Raw genomic sequence first — 22,350 nt, 5'->3', positions numbered from 1 at the left:
AGGTAAAGTTATAGTGGAAGGACAATCACCCATAACATAATTCTCAGAAGAAGTCCCCTTGCTAATATCTTAACTTTGAACTTTCAGCCAAAGACATTAAGACAAACAAAATAGAATCCATGTACAATTACTTTGTCCCTCAAGTCCCCAGATTGTAACACATTATAATATTTCTTAACAGCGCACAAGGCAATCTAAAGCCATAAAACTTACGTAACTCCTTAAACATTAGAGGCATAGTATTTTTTACATTTCCCTGTACATACATATTAGTTTAAGTTAACCTCAAATTTTAAGTGGATTTTTTTCAGGATTAGAGTCAAAGGAGCACAGTAAAAACGGTGTTAGAGTGGCAATTGTTGTTTGCATAGGCCCACCAAAATATGAGAGGCATGGAAAGGAATAACCTTGGCTGAAATACATAGAAACCCTAACCCTGAAGTTTCCTTGCATAAGACCAACTGTAGGCTCCAGGCAATTTAGATCGTCCAATCCAAGACATTGTCTGTAGTGCCAACACACTTTTCATACAGTCTCTGTTGTTGGTATCATGTTTCTGTATTAAAGATCCTGGAATATGTATATCCTACATAGAAGTCAGGATGTGGAGTGCCCTCTCGTTTCACCTCACCATTAAAGGGCATTGCAGGAAGCCCTGTCCTGTAAGCAGGTCGTTGTTGTTAAGTCTTCTCAGTGTTAAGGGAAGTCTCTTTTGAGCAGGTCGATGTCTGAGCTGTGGTAGGGTCTTCTGTGGTAGAGATTTGCTTCCAGGTGATGTTATATGCAAACCTGGATGTTTCGTGGGTGTCTTCTCTAGATCAGGGGTGAATGAAGAATGCCCATTCTTCTGAGGCCTGTGCCAGGTCATTATGTCAATGTTCAGGGTGTAAGGTCCCTTTGCACTACAAGATTTGTGTATTCCAGTCTCTATTAGATAGGATCTTATTTGTATGTGTAGTATTTTCTCATTTTAATGTGCCTATGCAAAAAAGGAACAATGCCACATGGCGTTATGGGGGCCATAAGACCAAGTCCAATAATTTTCATGACATGGTTCAATCGTAAGCATTAAACTGGGGGACTCTTACACCAAAATTCCTTGTTGAACAGCTCATAAAGAGAAGATAAAAAGTGGTTAGAATCGTCACTGTATAAGAGAGTATTTAGTAAGACTTATAATTGTCAGGGGAAAACACAAAATATTCTAAAGACAAAAGTGTCTATTTTATGTCTTTTGAAACAGTTTGGGGTTGTTACACACAATGCATGGCTTTGGTCTGTGATTAGAATTGTGCAATGCTAAAGTTAAAAAGAGTAATGTGGGTTAGCGATGTTTGTGGGGGTGAGAGAGTTAAGGAGTAAAAATGAGCTTTGAAGGGGTGTGGAAAAGGGCAGAATACAACATAGACATTCTGGATATGCAAAACATAACATAAAGATAAGGAATACTCTTAATATATGCAGTGTGCTCGGGGGTGCTAGCTCTCGTGTGGTTTTCCATATGCAGAGTGGTCAGAAATTGCCAGTGACAAACTTAGCAAAACCGAGCAAATCTCAGCACACCCCAAGTTAGGATGGATCCAGGATCTGCCCGCCCTACACCCTGTGCCCTTCCCTCCCTAGAGCTGAGGGAAAGGCGGGGAAAGCTTGGGACCCCATCCAGGAGGGACCCCCGACACCCACCTTGTCTGGCCGCCTGGGCTGCCACCCCAGAAGGCCTGGAGGCCGGGGGCAGAAGAGAGGAAGGCTGGGGGCCTATCAAGGCTCCCAGCGCACCCAAGTTAGGGAGAAGGCCATCCACATGGGGTCTCCCCCAACCCCATGCCGGCTAGAGCTAGCCTCCAGCTCAAGAGAGGATTGAGAGAGAGCCGGATCCAGGAACTGCCCACCCTACAGCCTGTGCCCTTTCCTCCCTAGAGCTGAGGGAAGGGTGGGGAAAGCTTGGGACCCCATCCAGGAGGGACCCCCGACACCCACCTTGTCTGGCCGCTAGAGAGGAACTCTCTAGCTCAAGAGAGGAACCAGCACAGTTCTTAGTGTGATTTTTTTTTTCTTGTTGCGATGGTGTTCTTTCCTTAGAAAGAGTGCATGATCATGTAGTGAATCAGAGCAGCCGTGCTCTTCTGGAGCCTCTTTTCGGCCCACTCCCAAGATGTTCACGCAGCAGGACAGTAGACCGACACACACAGGCAGCACTCACAATTTTTCACAGTCGGGCTCTACTGGGTAGGTGTAGTTTCGTAGATTTTTCCCAGCCTGATGTCACAAACAGGGGACCTGGCTTCTGCCAACATATCTAATTTTAAGACTATAATGCATAAGAAACTAAATGCCCTTTTTATAATCTGATAACCATCCAGATCCTACTATATGGTTAAAGAAACCATAATACTCCAAGCAAAATATTCTACCACTCATGAATGTTTATGCTTTGTGAGTGGGGGCATACTTGGCAGTGTTCAGAAATTATCTAGCTCTGTGTTCAGGAATCACTCCTGGGGATACTCGGGGATCAGATAGGTGCCAGGGATCAAATTTGGAATGGTCCGATGCAAGGCAAATGCCCTATCTGTTCTATTTTCTCTCCAGCCTCTCACATGAAATGTTTTAATAAGCAGAAGACAAATAAAAATTCTAGACAACTAAAGATTCTTGAACACTCCTTATTGTCTTAAGTAATAGTTAAAGAATTTTTTGTATCAGAGCCACATCTGGCAATATTCACAGATTATATCTGTCTCTGAACTCAGGAATCACTTCTGGTAGTGCTGCTCTGAGAACCAGACAGGATGCTGGGCATAAAACTTGACCAACTTGTAGGATAAACATCTTAATCACTGTCCTATCTCTACAGTTCCTATTCTATTTTATAAAATGTATATAAATATATATACATATATATATAAATCTTTACTGAGGAGAACTTGGTAAGTATAATTGCTTGCATTTTAAATGCACAGTGAGATGATATGGTACATAATATAAAGTTATTACTGGAAAATTATTGTCTCTACTTTTCTCCCAATCATGTATATTATGTAGTTTTAATCTCTTCAACACTTAACCTTCACATATATACTTCATTTCACACATAGTACCAACTAAGAAAAGGTAAAAATTCTGGTGATATGGGAATGTTGCACTGATGAAGGGGTGAGTTCTGTTTATGACCAGAACCCAACTACAATCATGCTTGCAATCATGCTGCTTAAATAAAGTTTTTGTAGAATAAAAAATTGTTTTTGTGTGAAATTTAATAGTATGAGCATAGTTGAAAGATTACACACCACCAAAAATTAAAACTTGTATTTAAATTCAAGGTGAACTATTTACTATAGTGTGAAAAATTCACCTAAAACATAAATTTTTTTCGTCTCTATGTAAAAATATTACCTCTGAGCTTTTCATTTATTTTTTGAGTTAATAATCTTAGAGTATATACTCTCATATTCTACTAAAGCCTGTCTCTCTTATTTTTCATAATTTACTGCTTTAACTTTCTACTCCAAATTATGCAGAAAGCTTCCTTCCTTGTGATTTTTACTTAAAAAAATTTAGTTCTACAATTACTTTGTATGCTTTCTCTATATATATTTACTTTTCTTACAGTAATCATAGTATTTGAAAGTTTCCTATCTCATATTCTCAGTGCCAACTTTTCTTTTCTAATCCAAAAACCTAGTGAAAGAATAACATTTCTTCGTATTACATTTATTCACTAAATAATAAATTATTTCAATGTTGATGATAACTTTATCTGCACAAAATTTATTCTAAGCAATAAAATTTGGCAAAGAAAAGATAGCAACCCATTTAGAAACAGGTGTGATTTTTCTAGCCACCCATAAACATATTTGTGCTATCATAATTACTGTTCTGGTAAATACTGCGTTACCATAGAAAAATTATTTCTAAATTAAATACTTATAATTTATACTGCGATATATAGAATGACATAACTTTACATGTAATCTTTAGTATTGAAGAATGTTAGAAGTGTCATTCATCTTCTACAACTTCCCAAGTTGTGGGAGGGGTTCAAATAACAAGAAGTTCCCTCAAAATTTTTGTGATTTAAGATAGAAAAATCAGCATCTTACCAGATATGTATATTTAAAAGTAAAGGTAGCAGAACCTGAGAACAGGTCTACAGAACTGAGTTCACCACACCAAGATGATACAGGAGTAGGTTGAAGGGGAAGAGACTCTGGTGTGGTGATGAAGGGGTATGGTGCAGCATATTGTTGCAATGTCCTTAGCATGAAACCTTGTCAGTAACAGTATTGTAAATCACAGTGCCTAAAAACGTTTACTCAATAAAGGATACAATGAACTAATGCAATAATTAAAATAAAAAGCCAGAATTGGAGGATCAGGAATCTTGAAACACATCTTTTGCTTGCAGAGTACCCAGGTTCAATCATCTGTACTACCTGGTCCCTCAAACACTGTCAAGAGAAAGAATTTTCCTCATAGAATCGCACAGAACTGGAAGTAGCCCACAATCATCACTGAGTATGGCCCGAAACATAAAAGAAGACCAGAAAAAAAAAAAAAAAAAAAGAAGAAGAAGAAATCCCAGAACCAAGTTACAAGTTAGCATTAGTTTGACTTCGTTATCTGGAAAATGGGAATGATAATAAAATTTTCCTTATATTCTTTTCATTTGCACATTTTACATTGTAAATGAAAATAAACCTGCAAATTGTATGATGTTACATAAATAACACTCCTAGATTTCTATTCAACATGAAAACAGATTGTACTCACATATTAGAAGAAATTGAGTGTTAAGAGCTCTCAGTTTTTGTTTTAATCCCTTGGAATATTTCTCCTTATTTATCTATGCAGATATATGCAGAGTCACATACAGTTATATAAGCAGAGTTCTAGCATCATGAATTCACCTCATTTCAAACCCAGAGAAACAGTGCCTACCAGCAGATTGGTTTTCTCTGACTATACCTCTGAAACTTTTCCTACTATTGTTAAAGTTATGAACCAAAGATTTATCTGTAAGAGAAAATAAAGCTTTCATTTTGGATCTTGAGGGATATCAATCATGGAAACACCACTCATTGAGGCCTTTAAGTTCCCAAGTGGGAAAAATAAAATCATAGATGTGACCTGTACCTACAGGTAAAATAATACAATTATATAAAGGGGAAAAGATCTTTGCTTTAAACTAGAAACTTAACTAAAAATACCACATTTTATTTCTAGTCTTTTTGATAAATGTCATTCTTATTGGTATGAGAAAAATTTTTTAGTCAGTGGTGGGATGTTGGTTAATTTAACCCCTATGGAAAATATAAAATTTATTAAAAGAATAAAATCAAAGTTTCCATATGACCCAGTTTTTGGAATATAACCCCCAAACAGATAAACATTAATTTGAAAAGATATATACAAACTCCATGTTTATTGCAATTCTTAGTAGAATAGATGAGTAGACAAAGAACTTTTTTATTGTAAGAATTTATTCAAGAGACAAAATTGATTAACATAATGAGGTAAATTAGATTAACATAATGAGGTAAATGAGGTTATTTAATCAAATTAAATAACCGGTGAGCACTAAAGCAATAAAGACAGGCACCACACAATAGTCTCGGTTCTGAAATCAAATCATGCTCGAGTGCAAAAAGAAAGAGAAAGACAAGACAAAATAAAATAAAATAATATTGGAGATATCAACCATAATCTCCACACCAAAATAAAGACGTCAAAAAATCAATCAATCAATAAATAAACATATGGAAAAATGATTTTGTGGGTTTTTTTTCTCCTTTTCTTTACCCCCCTGCATAGGCACAGTAACTACTGGGGATATTGTAAAGGGAATTCCCTTGACCTAGGAGATACAGGGTTTCTCCACCCCTGAAGTATACTGTCATGGGATTAACTCTAGACTCCTTGCATGATCATTTACTCTCCCCTTGCTGCTTTCGTGGTGTGTGGAAGACTTCTGCTTTGTCTTGGATGGTAAAATCAGACCTCTGTTTCTAGAGATCTTGGTGGCTGTGCAGCTCAGGGAGTGGAGTTTATGAAGTCTTTCTTTGTGGTTCTAGCAGTTATGCTTCTTCAGTGTCGTTTTAATCCATCTTCTGTAGTTGGTGTTCTTGGTCGTTATGTTGCTCCTAGAATGGAGCCTGGTATAAAGTCTTTCGTTATGTTTCTGGAAGACCCGTTCAGTTGCGGTTGTCTCAGTCAGACTTCTGGAATTGGAGCTCTTGTTTGTTGAACAGATCGTATACCAAAAGCTAGGCTAGAGCTTTTTGTTTCTGTTGTTGTTGTTGGTCCCTGGATGCGTACTGTCCAGTCTTGGTTGCAACAACCAGTCGTCTGTATATAGCGATATTGGCTTTTGCACAGATCAAAGAGTGACCTGTTTTCTGATTTTGTCTTATTGATAGCTGATGAGGAAGGACAACTTGCTCTTAGATCAAGTTGTTCCCATTTCCTCCTTGTCAGGTTATCAAGTTAGGACTGGCTCATGTTGGTGTCAGAGCAGCATTGTAAATTCCCTGGAGGGGATTTGGTTCCTGGAGCTGTTGCAGAGAACTCTGTGTATCTATGTCTGGGATCCAGGAGTTAAGGCTGAACAGTCTTTTAATATATATATATATAAACACATATATATAATAATATATATAATATATATATATAATATATATATACACACACACAGAATGTAATAGTATATAGCTATAAGAAAGGACAAAAATGTGAAGCTTGTTGCAGCTTGCATAAAACTGGAGAGTATTATGTTAAGAAAATTCAAAAGGATCAAGTTGTTGCAATTTCCTCATTGAATCAAAACAGTGAGTTTGACTTTCCTAAGGAAATGAGGATAGAGAAGATAGGAGTGAACCATATATCATTGGTGGAGGGATACTGACACTGGTAGTGAGTTAGAAGTTAGAAAATTTTATGCCTGAAACTCTATTGTCTACAAAAAAATGTAAAAGTAAAAGGGGAAAAACAACATTAAAATGAGGGATATCTGAATGTCTATATTGAGGTGGACATATTGTCCATCATATTGTCCTCTTTGAAGAAGAGATCTGATAATGTTGCTTTATTTCTGTTACTTGGATGGAAAATAATATGTCAGACTTTCAGGACCAATCCTAGGAGAACAATGAAAAAGAAAAAGAATAAAAGAAGATAATGGGAGGTAAAGAAAGGGGTAATAAAAGCAAAGCAAAGTTTTGTCCACACCTATGTAAAATCTAGTTAACAGGATACCGTCAACTAATTTGGCAAAGATAGCAGAACTAAACACCCAAAAAATAAAAACACAAAAAATTTCTCTAAATGTCATTGAGTTTAAGGGTATACAACCTCACAGCAAGCACTATGGGCACCCAGCATAGGTAAAAATAGAGGCAGTTTATTAAGATTCCAAAAATTTCTGCACTAAGAAACTGAGCAGAATGAAATGGGTTCTTCTGGGGCTCATTGTGAGATAAGGATAAACTTTGAGATGCAGAAGCTTCTCAGCTTAATATATTCCCATCTGTTTATCTCTGCTACCAATTGTTTATAGAGTGCTGTTTCCTCCTTGAAGATGCTTTTAGTCTCAATGTCATGATGTTGTTCTATATACCTTATGGTTTTAGGCCTGATATCAACATCTTTAATCCAGTTGGATTTGACCTTTGTGCATGGAGTGAGATGGGGGTCTGAATTCACTTTTTCACAAGTGGCTAACTAGTTGCGTCAACAAATACCAATTGTTGAAGAAGTTTTTCTTGCTGCATTTTGGATTTCTTGCTCTTTATTATCTAATATTATTGGATTGTATGTCTGGAAAACATTCTCTGAATACTTAAGTCTATTCCACTGATCTATCTTTATTCCAATACCATATTGTTTTACTAACTATTGCTTTGTAATACAATTAAAATAGGGAAAAGTAATGCCTTTGATATTCTTTTCCCAAGAATTGCTTTACTATTTGTGGGCGTTTATTGTTCCAAATGAATTTCAGAAGTGTTTGAGCCACGTCTTTGAAGAATGTCATGAGTATTTTATTTCTTGAATTAGAGTTTTGTAGTTTTCTTTGTATAGGTCTTTCTCCTCTTTAATTAAGTTAACTCCAAGATATTTGAGTTTGTGTGACACTAATGTGAATAAAATTGTTTTATTAAAACATTATCATTATCTATCATTATTAGTGTATGAGAAGGATGTTAATTTTTGCATGTTCATTTTGTAGCCTGTCATTTTGCTATATGAATCTATTTTTTCTAGATGCTTTTTGGCAAAGTCTTAAGGGTTTTCTAAATAAGTATCGTCATCTGAAAACAGTGAGAGCTTGACTTCTTCCTTTCCTATCTGGATGCCCTTGATATCCTTCTCTTGCCTAATTGCTAGGGTAAGGACAAGTACATCTAGTACTATATTAGATAGGAATGGTGAAAGAGGGCAGTCTTGTCTTATACCAGATTTTAGAAGAAAAGCTTTTTATCTCCATTGAGAATAAGATTTACCATTGGCTTGTGATAGATGTCATTGACTATATTGAGAAAAGTTCCTTTCATTCCCAACTTGATGAGGGTTTTTCAAGAATGGGTGTTGAAACGTATTGAATGTTATCTCTGAATCTATTGATATTATCACATGATTTTTATTTTTATTTTTGTTCATATGGTGTATTATGCTGGTTGATTTACGAATGTTAAACCATCCTTACATTCCTGCATGAAACCTACTTGGTTGTGGTTTATGACCTTCTTGATGAGGCATTGGATCCTTTTCGCTAGAATTTTGTAGAGGATATTTTCATCTGTGTTCACCAAAGATATTGGTCTGCAATTTTCTTTCTTTCTTTCTTTCTTTCTTTCTTTCTTTCTTTCTTTCTTTCTTTCTTTCTTTCTTTCTTTCTTTCTTTCTTTCTTTCTTTCTTTCTTTCTTTCTTTCTTTCTTTCTTTCTTTCTTTCTTTCTTTCTCTCTCTCTCTCTTTCTCTCTTTCTTTCTTTCTTTCTTTCTTTCTTTCTTTCTTTCTTTCTTTCTTTCTTTCTTTCTTTCTTTCTTTCTTTTTTTTTTTTTTTTGTGGCAGCATCTCTCTCTGATTTTGGTATCAAGGTGATGTCAGCTTCATAAAACTACTTGGAAGTGTTCCTGTTTCTTCAGTTTCATGAAAGAGCCTGAAAAGGATTGGTAGTATTTCCTCTTGAAACATTTGAAGGAATTCATTAGTGAACCCATCTGGGCCTGAGCTTTTGTTTTTGGGAAGACTTTTGAATACCATTTTAATTTACTCCATAGTGATGGGAATGTCTAGATATGCTACTTCATCCTTCTTCAACCATGAAAGGTTATAAGAGTTCAAGAATTTATCCATTTCTTACAAGTTCTCATGTTTCATGGCACAAAGTTTCTCAAAGTAGTATCTGATTAGCCTTTGAATCTCTGCAATATCTGTAACTATCTCCCCCTTTTCATTTGTTTTGTTTTGTTTTGGGGTCACACCCTACAGTGCTCAGGGGTTACTTCTGGCTATATGTTTAGAAATCACTCCTTTCAGGCTTGGGGACCATATGGGATGCCAGGATGCAAACCACCATCCTTCTGCATGCAAGGCAAATATGCTACCTACATGCTATCTCTCTGCCCTTCATTTTTTTTATTATCTTTTTTTAATTTATTTAAACACCTTAATTACATAAATGATTGTGTTTGGGTTTAAGTCATGTAAAGTCTTCATTTTATTTTTAATCTGTTTTATCAAGTTTCTCTCTTTCCCTTTGTGAGTTTTGCCAGTGGTTTATCAATCGTGTTTGTTTTTTCAAAGAACCAACTTTTTCCTCCTCTCAGTAACACTTTTGCTGTTTCTCATTAATTCTGAGAATTTGCGTCTTCATTATTAAAGTTTTTCTTTTATGTCCCTTTGTATTTCACATCTTATTTCAGAGCCTTGTAATCAGCGAAGGTAGTCTGCACAATTTCTATCCTCCTGATTTTATGACGATATGTTTTATAGGCCAGTATGTGATCTATTGTGGAGAATGACCCATGTGCATTGGAATAGAATGTGTATTTAAGTTTCTGGTGAAGGAGTGTTCTCTCTATATATCTACTAGTCCACGTTCTTTCATTTCTCTTTTCAGAGCTAGTATATTTTTGTTGGGTTTCATCTGGTTGATCTATCAAGAGGTAGATGGGCAGTGTTGAGGTCTCTCACTATTATTGTATTGCTATTGATATTTTCTTTCAGATTTTTCAAGAATTGTATTAAATATTTTTCTGGTCCATCATTAAGTTTAGGAGAGTGTGTAATTGGATATTAATATGGCCATACCAGCTTTTTTAAGGGTCTTATTTTACAGTCTTTGATTTTGAGTCTATGTTTGTTTTGATTGTTCAGGTGTGTTTCTTGTAGGCAGGAGAAGGTTGGATTCATGTTTTTGATCCAGTTAGCCACTATGTGTCTCTTAACTGGTGCATTTACTCCTTTGACATTGAGGGAGATGATTGTCATGCGATTTAATGCCATCTTTGTGTAGAAGTTTGGTATATCTTTTGGTCTGTCTTGTCTTATATTAGACATTTCAGTTTTTCTTTTAAGACTAGTTTTGAGTACAAAGTTTCTGAGGTGTTGTTTATTCATGAAACTATGTATACTTCCTTCAAACCTGAAAGTGATCTGGCTGTGTGCAGTGTTTTAGGGGGAGTATTAATTTCATTGAGTTTTGTCACTATGTCCCACCCCTGCCTTCTGGCCTTGAGGGTTTCTTGTGACAGGTCTGCTATAAATCTGAAGGATGATTCTGTGAATGTAATTTCCCTTTTTGATATTTCTGCTTTTGGCATTCTATCCCTATCTGTGGGATTTATTATTGTGACTAGAATGTGTCTTGGGGTGTTTTTCTTTGGGTCTCTTTTAGCTGGTAATCTTATGGCATGTATATCTCTGGTAGTTTCTCTGCAATGATAACTTTGACTACTGATTCTTTCTGGATATTTTTTTCTTGTGTCTCTGGGGCTCCAGTGATTCTTATGTTGTTTCTGTTGAGCCTATCAAAAACTTCTAGTTTCATCTGTTCACATTCTTTGAATAATTTTCCCTTGTCTGATCTATTTTATTAAGTCTTTCCCAATCTCTTCTGCTGCATGGAGATGTTATGCATCAAATTTTCTAGCCCATTAATTCCAACCTCAGCTGCTCTGACTCTGTTGAGAGGCTTTACATTGGGGTTTTCGATTCATCTACTGAGTTTTTCACACTTGTTATTTTTAGTTTGGAGTGTTCTGATTTCTATCTTCATATCCTCTTGATTCTTATTTATGTTCCATTCAACTCGATCTATGCTTTCTTAGAGTTCTGTGAACATACTCCCTATTTCTTCTCTAAACTGTGTATCTGAGAGACTAACTAGGTGGTTGGCCTTTTTTGGGTCATCAGAGTTGCCATCTTCATTTTCTATGCCTGGTGTTGGCCTGCATTGTTTTCTTATTGTCACGCTTGTATTGTGGATTTTTCTATTTGTTGTGGTGGTCTTCATTAGCTAGTAGATGTGCGCAGCTGCAAAGCAAATTGGAGCAGTGTACTCCTCTGGCTTCACCCATCGTGGGTAGGATTGCTCACCTCTGATAAAGAGGAGCCCTCAGGAACAGTGGTGGAGAGTATCAAAATCCCATGATACAGGATAGCAGAGAGAAGGCTTAGGATGTCTGCCATGTTTCAGATCACACAGCATAAACCAGCTTTATTGTTTGTGGAAGGGATTGCTCACTTCTGACAAAGAAGAGCCCTCGGAGAACAATAACAGAGAGGATCTAAATCCAGAGAGGGCCCAGGATATTTGCCTTGTTTCAGGTCCCACAGCAGAAATCAACTGTATCTATTTGTTTTGTGAGAATTATTACAGATGTTCCTCATTTAAAATTTTGTTTGTAATGAATTATTCCTAGACTTAATTTGTTAAAAAATGATATAGATGAACAGAAATGTCACCATAGTAAAAAAATATAAAAATTTGGGGTTGGAGCAATAGTATAACTATTGCTACAGCTGTGACTGACAATAACACTTACTGAGTTGTTTATTGTAGTTAAGGACTTGTTTTCCTGGGAGTTAGCTCTAATTCAGAGAGCTATTTTAAATATATGTCTGGCCATTGTTTGTTTGCATGGTAAGTCTCTCAGAAAATATGTGCCCCCTGCCATTTAAGTGGCAACTTGAAAAGTAGAGTGAAGGAGGAAAAGACAAGAAAATATAAATGTCTTTTGAAGGGTTCAGACTGACTGGTTTGCATATTATTCAAAAAAGCTGACTCAGCTAGATAGAGATTTCTATAAACTAGGATTATAAAACTTACTCATAAGAATGCCTAAGTGTTTGTATTTGCTTGCTTTGTTTCTATCTGTGTTTATTTTTTCTGCTAGCGACAGTGCTAACAAATCTAAAGCAAGATAAAATTAGATATGGTAAACAGAGAAACTACTCATTTTGGTTTGTTTTGCATTCCCAACATCTAGTATGCAAATTATCAACCCAGTAATTAAATTGTTGCACAAATTTACAAATGAGAGATCTAACAAAAGTTTTGTGATTTATAGTACTCTTTATAATGTCTTCTTTATGTATGGATTCAACACGACTCTCTCACCAGTGTACTCACGTCCTTTCTGAAAAGATCCCAATACCCTTCTCTTTCTAGCTGTCCCCCAACCAACTAAATTTTATAGATCAATTTTCCCTTGTCACAAAAAAAAAAACATTTAAAATTTAAATAAGAGGGGGGTGAGAACATGGCTCAGGGGCATAGCATGTAATTTGTATGTATGAGGTCTTCGTTTCAGATCCTAATCAAGCATGCTTCCTTGAGTAGTGCCGGGAGCATGTTACCTGAGCATAAAGCCAGTAGGTATCCCTGAGCACAGATGGGTATGGTTCAACAATTAAAAATATAATAACTGATATCAAAATTCATGTTTCAAAAACTTTCTTTCAGCCAGTAGTTTGTCCAGTGATATGATCAAATTATATGAACAGAGAAGGTGGCAGTTCTTTACTTACTGAGAACTAAGTTGGGAAGTTGAGAAAGATACCAATTCTTATTGAAGCTATATATACATATATATATATATATATACATGTATATGTGTGTATACACGTATATAGGTATATGTGTATATATAGAGAGATATAGGTATATATACACATATATATACATATATATATGTATATATTTGGTTTTTGGGTCACATCCAACGGTGCTCAGGAGTTACTTCTTGTTCTATGTTCAGGGGTCATTTCTGACAGTGCTCAAGGGACCATATGGGATGCTGGAGATATACACACACATATATATACATATATATATGTATATATTTGGTTTTTGGGTCACATCCATCGGTGCTCAGGAGTTACTTCTTGTTCTATGTTCAGGGGTCATTTCTGACAGTGCTCAAGGGACCATATGGGATGCTGGAGATTAACTTGGGTTGGTCACATACAAGGCAAATGCTCTACCTGCTGTACTATTGCTCCAGCTTCAAATTTTTATATTTTTAATATGTTGACATTTCTGTTCATCTATATTATTTTTAACAAATTAAATATAATAGTCAATTGGGGTATTTTCATTTACACAGAAATAATAATCACTAAATCATGTATGTAAGAGATAAGTATATTGGGATTAGAAGTTATAAAATGTATCCAAGTAACTCAAAATAGTCATACCAGAATTTGCAGAGCATTGCTTAAGGTAAGAGTTCCTGGTGACTAGTTACAAGCATCATAGCCTTGAGAAGCAGATGTCCCAAATAGTTCTCTTGTAGCTATCCTCTTTTCTCCTCTTTGAAATGTTAAGCCAAAGCCATGGAATGTTTCCATCTCACTGTAAAGAATTAGAAATAGGATGAGATATCACAAAGTACTTTTGTATTCCAGAATTCTAAATATCTTCTTCTTATGAATATAGAGTAATCAGTTAAATATCAAGTAATTAATGTTAATTTTGAACACATTTCTGAAATTCAAATTCTTTAAGGTATCTCTTAAAAATGACAGCCACATTCTGAATTATTCTAACACCACCTAAAAAAACTATTCTTCACAAATTTCATATTGATATTACAATAGAAGAGCAGAATAATTTAAATTTTTCAGGTGATAATTGCCCTATTGCTTTTGAAAATAATGACTCAATTATTCCAATGTGAGATGCATTAATTTTATTATATTATCTAAATTTGTGTATATATTAAGATGCTTTATGAATTTGCTAATAAAGGCACAAAATGTTCTTATTCATTTCAATGATGCTTTTTAAAAAGTACTAATTTACACATGCAGTGACATTATCACTCATTCTCTTATTCCCTACAGATTCAACACCAATATGTTGTTCTAAACATATTATTTTTATATTTATATTTACAGCTACAATTTTTCTTATAATTCTCTCATGGGTAGGTTTAGATAAGTTTAATAAATATTTGCTAAATTATCTACTGCGTGTCACTCATTTAACTATGTTTAATATCTTTATTGTGTAAGATGAATCAGTCTTAGAAAGTTTGGTTAATTCTGATAACCCAAAGTGTATGGTACATCAGGCAGACCTGTTTTAGCTACTAATCCTCATTACTATTTTAGGGTGCACCTAGTTTTCTTTATCTTTACAGTAATACTATGCCCTCCTCCTTACTAATTCACATAGATTCTCTTAAAGCATATAAACAATGAACTAGGAGTTCTAAGTTCATATTCCTGACACTCTTTGAAACTATCAGGTTTTAGTCATTTACACTAATTTTCATTATAAATAAACCCTAAATTCATTAAAGTCTATTTCTTGAAGTCATTATACTGTAATGCAACTAGGCAGTGCTCTCCCTAGCAATGACTTTGAGATCCAGGAGGCTTTCTAATAAAACTGTGGAGAGATACTCTTACCTTGCAGCTTATAGATGCAAAGAAAGACTGTATGTGAAACTACTGCCTACAAATTGTCAATTTGCATCACACAACATGCCCAAATTAACTGCAAGGAAATGTAGATGAGCATGTAGATGCCTGTGAAGATTGGTCTTATCTCGCAATTTAAGCTTATTATTTATTGTTTTTAAACCTCTCTAAATCTCATTTCCATACCTGGCACTGTAATTATATAATATGCAAATTAAATGTAAGATATTTAGTATATAAATATTATGTAGGTCATCAAGGGTGACAGAAAACTACCTTCCATAAATGAGGAGGGAAATAATAGAAGAAAACTGGTTTGCAAAACCCAATTTTAGAAAGAGTTCTAGTGAACTAATTCTTTAAAATTTTGTTTTGTTTGTTGGTCAGGCCTAGAGATACTCTTGGCTCTGCACTCAAGAATTACTCCTGGCAGTACTCATGGGATGCTGAGGATGGAGCTCAGGGCTGCTGCTTACAAAGCAAATGGCCTAGCCACTATACTCTAGCTGTGGCACTGAAAGTTCTTTTTATAACATTATAAGCCAGGATAAAAACTGGAACTTCAGCAGAAGATTAGATAAGCCCTTTGAAGAAAAGAAGCTGTTAGAGAAGGAAGGCAATGTGAGTGTAGGTGGGTAGATTTGTGAGGAAGAAAGATAATTTGTTTTTGTTGTTAATGGTATTTTTCTTCTCAAAATTAGAAGGCAGGGAGATAATTAATAATACAGAAGAAACCATTAACTATGCTGTCTCTGAAAATAGTAATTAGAATTTGTTTTTAATTTCTTGAATTTTCTTTTACTTGAGGAATTCGTTGCCTGTATAATCAACCAAAAAGATACTTGTCCCAACTTTCAAAATTTTCCCTCTGATATGTATTTTAAACTACATATTTTATGAGTACAGTATTTTGTGAGTAATTTAATGGTTTTACATGCTTTTTCTTAATTCCATTTTTTTCTTCTCCTATTTACTAAATTATGAATAAATTCAGAGGCTTTCTTGCTCTGTTAATGTTATTTCTGTTGACAAGCATGAGATTAACTATACTTTTATACGGATAAAAGAAATTTCCTGTGATTGAAAGGCATAATGTGTATTTCCAAAGTGCTTATGGACACAAGATTAATTTAAGGTCTAGAAAAAAATTTCTCACCTTTCAATAACCTCCATCTCCTCTTATTGCTATTAGTCATTTTTGCCAGCTTCCTAATTACTTTGCTTGACATCTCAATAAAATAAATACTAATAAGAATGACACTTGCTGTTATCAATCAATATGATCCCAATTTTAATAAAAGCATGACTATACACCATATATACTTGAGTATACTCTGACCCAATTACAAGCCGACTCCCCTAATTTTACCCTAAAAACTGGAGAAACGAGTATAAGCTGAGGTGGAAAATGCAGCAGCCACTGGAAAATTTCAAAAATAAAAATATATACCCAAAACAATTACAATAATTGAGAAATCAGTAGGTTAAATGTATTTCAATATTTATTGCTAAAGAAAAACTGTAAACTAGCAACAATAACTTTAAAACTTCAATCAAGTTATCATGAGAAAAAGATAACTTTAGAGACATTACACTTTCTCAGTTAAATTTTACTATATTAATAATAATGAGTATGCTATATTAGTCAAAACAGCAGAGTAGTGGACTAAGTGCATGATGTGGAGCCAGGAAAGTTCCTTCAACAAATAGTATTAAGAAAAATGAATAGCTTTTTTATTCTGGAGAAGGTTCTCTCAATCCTCTCATTCTCCTCATATTTATCAAAATCCTTTCAAAAACAACTATTTGCTTCAAATTATAAAAACAAATAAAAATAAATACAAGAAAAAAAATTTGGATTCACCATGCTCAAATTTTAATTCATATTATATATAATAGGATATTATAATAACTAACACTACACACAAATTAATCCAAAGTGAATAAGATACCTATATATAATTTTAGAAATCACAAAATGCATTAATAAAAAATAAAACTAAGATCTAAACCTCAAATGTATTTTCAATAAGTTGATAAAACTGGCAAAAAAGTCTAATAAAATTAATTTTAAAAAGGTTGCAAACAACCAGTGATAGTGTAATGAAAAACTATGTAACCATAGGAAAAAATTAAATCATGAAGTTTGTGGGAATTTGGATAAACTTTACATATAAATGTAGTTATTATTAGTAATATATATTATATTATATACATAATTGATACAATGCTCAGTAAAGTAAGCCAGAGAAAAAGAAAACCTAGATGACCTCATTCATCTTTGGTATCTAGAAAAATGCATCAAAGGTACAGACAACTTCAGTTCACATAAAGCCCTAGGAACTGGGTCACAGACCTAAGAATTTCAGATTGGCTTTAATATATTAGTACTGTAGGGGCTGGAGGTAGGGCATTTGCCTTACATCCAGAGGGATGGTAGTTTGAATCCTGACATCCCATATGGTCCCCGGTACCTACCAGGGGCGATTTCTGAGCCCAGAACCAGGAGTAATCCCTGAGCGCTGCCGGGTGTGACCCAAAAAACAAAAGCAGGCAAACAAACAAAAATATCAGTACTGTAAACTTAAACACTATTGTTACCATATTACCTAAACTATAATATTTTAAAATAATTTAAAAAATCCTCTTATGCATTAACATACATGCACACCAAAATGAATAACATCTGTTAAATATGGATTTTAGGTACTTGTTGATGAAGCAAAATAGTTTTTATTGAAATAAATGTAGATATATATAAGTGAAGGGAGAGAGAAAGGTATTTAAGAATAAGGGATTCTCCAAAGAAGAGAAAGCAGAGAATAGATGATGAAGTCAAATGGAAGATGAGTCTGAGACCTTCCTTTTCTTGGTTTCCAGCGGGAAGGAAACACTCACTGTCATCACAGTGAAAGATGCTACCCTCATTGGAATTCTGGGCACAGACATTTTATTTTGCAAATGGTTTGAATCATCAGAGTCTGCAATTTAGCAGGAAGGACTATAGTCTGTTTTCTAATAATTCTGGGGGTAAAGTTTCTTGAAACATTCATAGTGTAGTGTTAATAGCTTTCTATATTGCACTTTAAAAACATCCCAGTAGTATGTTTATGATAAGAGATAAATATAAATAAAAATACATAAATTATAAAAATTAAATTATTGTAAAAATTACTAGGTAAAATAAGCTGAAGATAAACTATATAAATTAACATGTCATGACATTAGCAAATCAAGCAATTTTGTCAACATGGTTTATCTGAGAATAAAACTTACAGCAATTTGTTACCATATTATTATTGTTGAACCAAATTTAAAATATACTTTCTTTAGAAACTTAAAGAAAACATTTTATGAGAAACTTGAATTATTAAAATTGGAAAAAATCTTTTAACATATTTTTTATAATTTTTTTTTTTTTTTTTTTTGGTTTTTGGGCCACACCCAGTAACGCTCAGGGGTTACTCCTGGCTATGCGCTCAGAAGTTGCTCCTGGCTTGGGGGACCATATGGGACACCGGGGGATCGAACTGCGGTCCGTCCAAGGTTAGCGCAGGCAAGGCAGGCACCTTACCTTTAGCGCCACCGCCCGGCCCCCCATATTTTTTATAATTTAAAGAAACATTTAAGTGAAAGCAAGAACAGATGAAACTTTTTACCTGATAAAGCATACTTATTCCTATGAATCATTACTTAATTAATACAAATTAATTTTATATTAATACTAAAGCCAAGAAAAAATGTGCAGCTTTAACTATGAGCTGTTTTGTACTGCAATTAAGAAAAATCATCTGGTTAAAAATATTGTAAAACGGGACAAAGAATATAGGTCAAAGTATGGCATGAATGCTAACATGCAGGGACCCTGGGTTTGATTTGTGCCACTTCTACCCTTATGAGCATCACTGGCACAACCTTGTGAACTCAAAGCATTGCTGAGTTCAAGCATTAAGCATCTATCTGGAGAAGCCTAGGCTAAGTACCACTAAGTGTAGCCCCTGGAATCCTAAGCACAGTTTGGGAACCTTGCTACATTGTAGGGAACCATTCCCTACAGAGTATAAAACAACTTTTTGAGAACCATTCCCTAAAAGAGTATAAAACAACTCTTTGAGATCATCTTTGAGAGAATAAAAGAATAACAAAAAGCATATAACTATAACATATAACTATAAATGTCACCTTACATCTCTATAAAAAGGTAAATTATTCAAAAATAGAAACTCAAAAGACCCATAAATAGCATTTGTATGCACCCAAGCCCTGTTCTATTTCCGGAGTACTCCCAAGTGACCCTGGGAAGCACAAGACAAGATCTCAGTATCTTCTGCTTGGAACTTCACTCCTCAGAAAAAGAAAGAAAAAAAATCTGAGCCAAAATAAAAAGTATTTTGTTTAGTTTTGGAGCCACACCTTGCTTTTCTCAGTATTGCTTATTACTAGGCTCAGGGATCATTGTTGGGGACCTTATGAGATGCCAGAGATTGAGCCCAGACCTGCTAAATGCAAGGCAAGTATCCTGCCTGCTGTCTATCTCTCTTGCTCTTGTTTCTTGTATGTAAAGAAACTCATTGACAAAAGAATTCATGGATTTATTTCTCAAAGGTATTTACACAAATTATAAAGTGAAACTTTTAGAGTGCATAAAAAAATTTCAGATAGGAATATAGAATGATAACAAGAAATTACAAGCAATGATAAGAAGAGTAAATTTGAGAGAAAAAGCTATAATATTGACCTTTAGAAACAACAACAATAACCTTAGTAAATTATAACACTTATTAAGATAGATGACAAATATAGCACACAGGAGAAAAGAAATAACTATAAGATTCTATGATTGTTTGATAAATGGTCAATGCTAATCTAAATTAGATTATAAAGAATAACTGATATGTAATTTTGAGTGAAAATAGTTAAATTGTAACAAGTGGTATAATCGAGGAATTAATAATGGAGAAAAGGAGGCTGGAGTGATATCACAGTGGTAGTGCATTTGCCTTGCATGCAGCCAGTCCAGGATCGAGCTGGTTCCATCCCTGGGATCCCATATGGTCTCCCAAGCCAGGAGCAATTTCTGAGCTCATAACCAGGAATAACCCCTGAGCATCATCGGGTGTGCCCCCCTCCCTGAAATAAATAAAATTTAAAAAGAAGAAAAAGCAATAATTAAAAGTACTTGCGGGGGCCGGGAAGGTGGCGCTAGAGGTAAGGTGTCTGCCTTGCAAACACTAGCATAGGACGGACCGCGGTTCGATCCCCCGGTGTCCCATATGGTCGCCCCAAGCCAGGGGCAATTTCTGAGCACATAGCCAGGAGTAACCCCTGAGCGTCAAATGGGTGTGGCCTAAAAACCAAAAAAAAAAAAGTACTTGCTATGTAAAAAAGCAAGAAAAATTATATAAAACAAAAAATTAAAGCAAATAATGTACTAAATATAAAACCTATTGAGTCACTCATTAGATTAAATAAAATGGCACAAGATATAATAATGTATGCACCTTTTAAATCCAGAAAGCAAAATAGAGCTTACATTAAAAAATATACAGGCATAGAAAAGTAGCAAAGGCCAAAACTGGAACAATTTAAGAAATAATTAGATCACTCTGAGGATTTCAAGTGAAATCTTTCCTGTGCCTGTCTGTGTTTCTTGAATAACTGAAGCTCTCCTCAGAGGCTAGGGAGCACATCCCAAAAAAACTGCATTCTGAAGCTGCCCAGCTAGTGAGAAAAACCACACTACAAGCGTGACAATGGGGAAACCTTACAGGCAAACACCATGCACAGAGAATGAAGATGATAGCTCGGATGACCTAAAAAATTCCAACCATCCGATTAACCTCTCCGATAAGGACACGATAGCTTAACTGAAAACCTCAGTGGATGGCTTCACAAGCAGGGTAAAAGCAGCCGAGGACAGAATCGGCATACTGGAAGATGAGATGCAGAAAAACTCAACACAACAGAAGAAACTGGAAAAGAACCTTAAGACAAACTATCAGGCAATGGAAAAAGTACTCAAGGAATGCAAACAGATGAAAATAGAAGTCTTTGATAAACTCAACAGAAACAACATAAGAATCATTGGAGTCCCAGAGGCCCAGTAGCAGATCTTCAGGAAGAATCAACTGTCAAAGGCATCATCAAAGAGATACTCCCAGAGTTAAAGACTACATGCAATCAAATCCTGCATGCCCGAAGAGTACCAGCTAAAAGAGACCCAAAGAAAAACACCCCAAGACACATCAAGAAAGAAATCAGGCTATTAAACATATTCACACCCAATGAGAGACCAAAAAATTATTTAATACAATTACTGACAAATCTGAAAGAAGACATCAATAATAACACAATACTTGTGGGAGACCTCAACACAGCCCTATCAACACTTGATAGGTCAACCAGACTAAAACCCAACAAAAATATACTAGCCCTGAAAAGAATAATGGAAGTAAGTGGACTAGTCCTATATATATATATAGGACACTCCATCCCAAAAAACCTGGATACACATTCTTCTCTAATGTACATGGATAGAATCCAGGATAGACTACATGCTGACACATAAAACATACCTCCAAAAAATCAAGAGGATAGAAATCTTGCTGGCTACATTTGCTGACCACAAGGCTCTGAAATTAAGTGTTAACTAAAAAGGCACACAAAAGAAAAACTAACAATTGGAAATTAAACACCCTGCTAGTGAACAAAGAGTGGGTCCAAGATGAAATCAAAGAGGAAATCAAAACTTTCCTGAAAACAAATGATAATGAAGACACAAACTGCCAGAATCTATGAGACACAACAAAAGCGGGCCTGAGGAAAATTTATAGCTCTACAAACACACATCAGGAAGGAAGAAGGGGCATACCTGAATATCTTAATGATGCAGCTCATAAAATAAGAAAATGACCAAAAAAAGGAACCACAAATAGGGAGACAGAAGGAAATAACAAAGCTGAAAGCAGAAATCAATGAAGTGGAAAACCAAAAAAAAAAAAAAAATCTGAAAGATCAATGAAAGCAGAAGTTGGATCCTTGAAAAAATAAACAAGATTGATAGACCATTGGCAAAACTCACAAAAAGATAGAGAGAAACCTGATAACCAGTACTAGAAAAGGGGGAGATCATGACAGATATTGCAGAGATCCAAAGGGTAATAAAAGACTACTGTGAGAAACTTTATGCTACTAACTATGAGAACCTAGAAGAAATGGAAAAATTCTTGGACACTTATAACCTTCCACAGTTAAGTAAGGAGGATGTAGCATATCTAAACACACCCATCACTACTGAGAAAATTGAAACTGTAATCAAACATCTGCACAGAAAGAAAAGCCCAACCCCAGATGGATTTCCTAATAAATTCTTACAAATCTTTCAAGAGGAGCTACTACCAATCCTAGCCAGGCTCTTCCAT

Source organism: Suncus etruscus, chromosome 8 (genome assembly GCF_024139225.1).
Source record: "Suncus etruscus isolate mSunEtr1 chromosome 8, mSunEtr1.pri.cur, whole genome shotgun sequence".
NCBI classification, from domain to species: Eukaryota; Metazoa; Chordata; class Mammalia; order Eulipotyphla; family Soricidae; genus Suncus; species Suncus etruscus.
The sequence above is the reverse complement of the archived record's forward strand: the minus strand, read 5'-3'. Positions refer to the sequence as shown.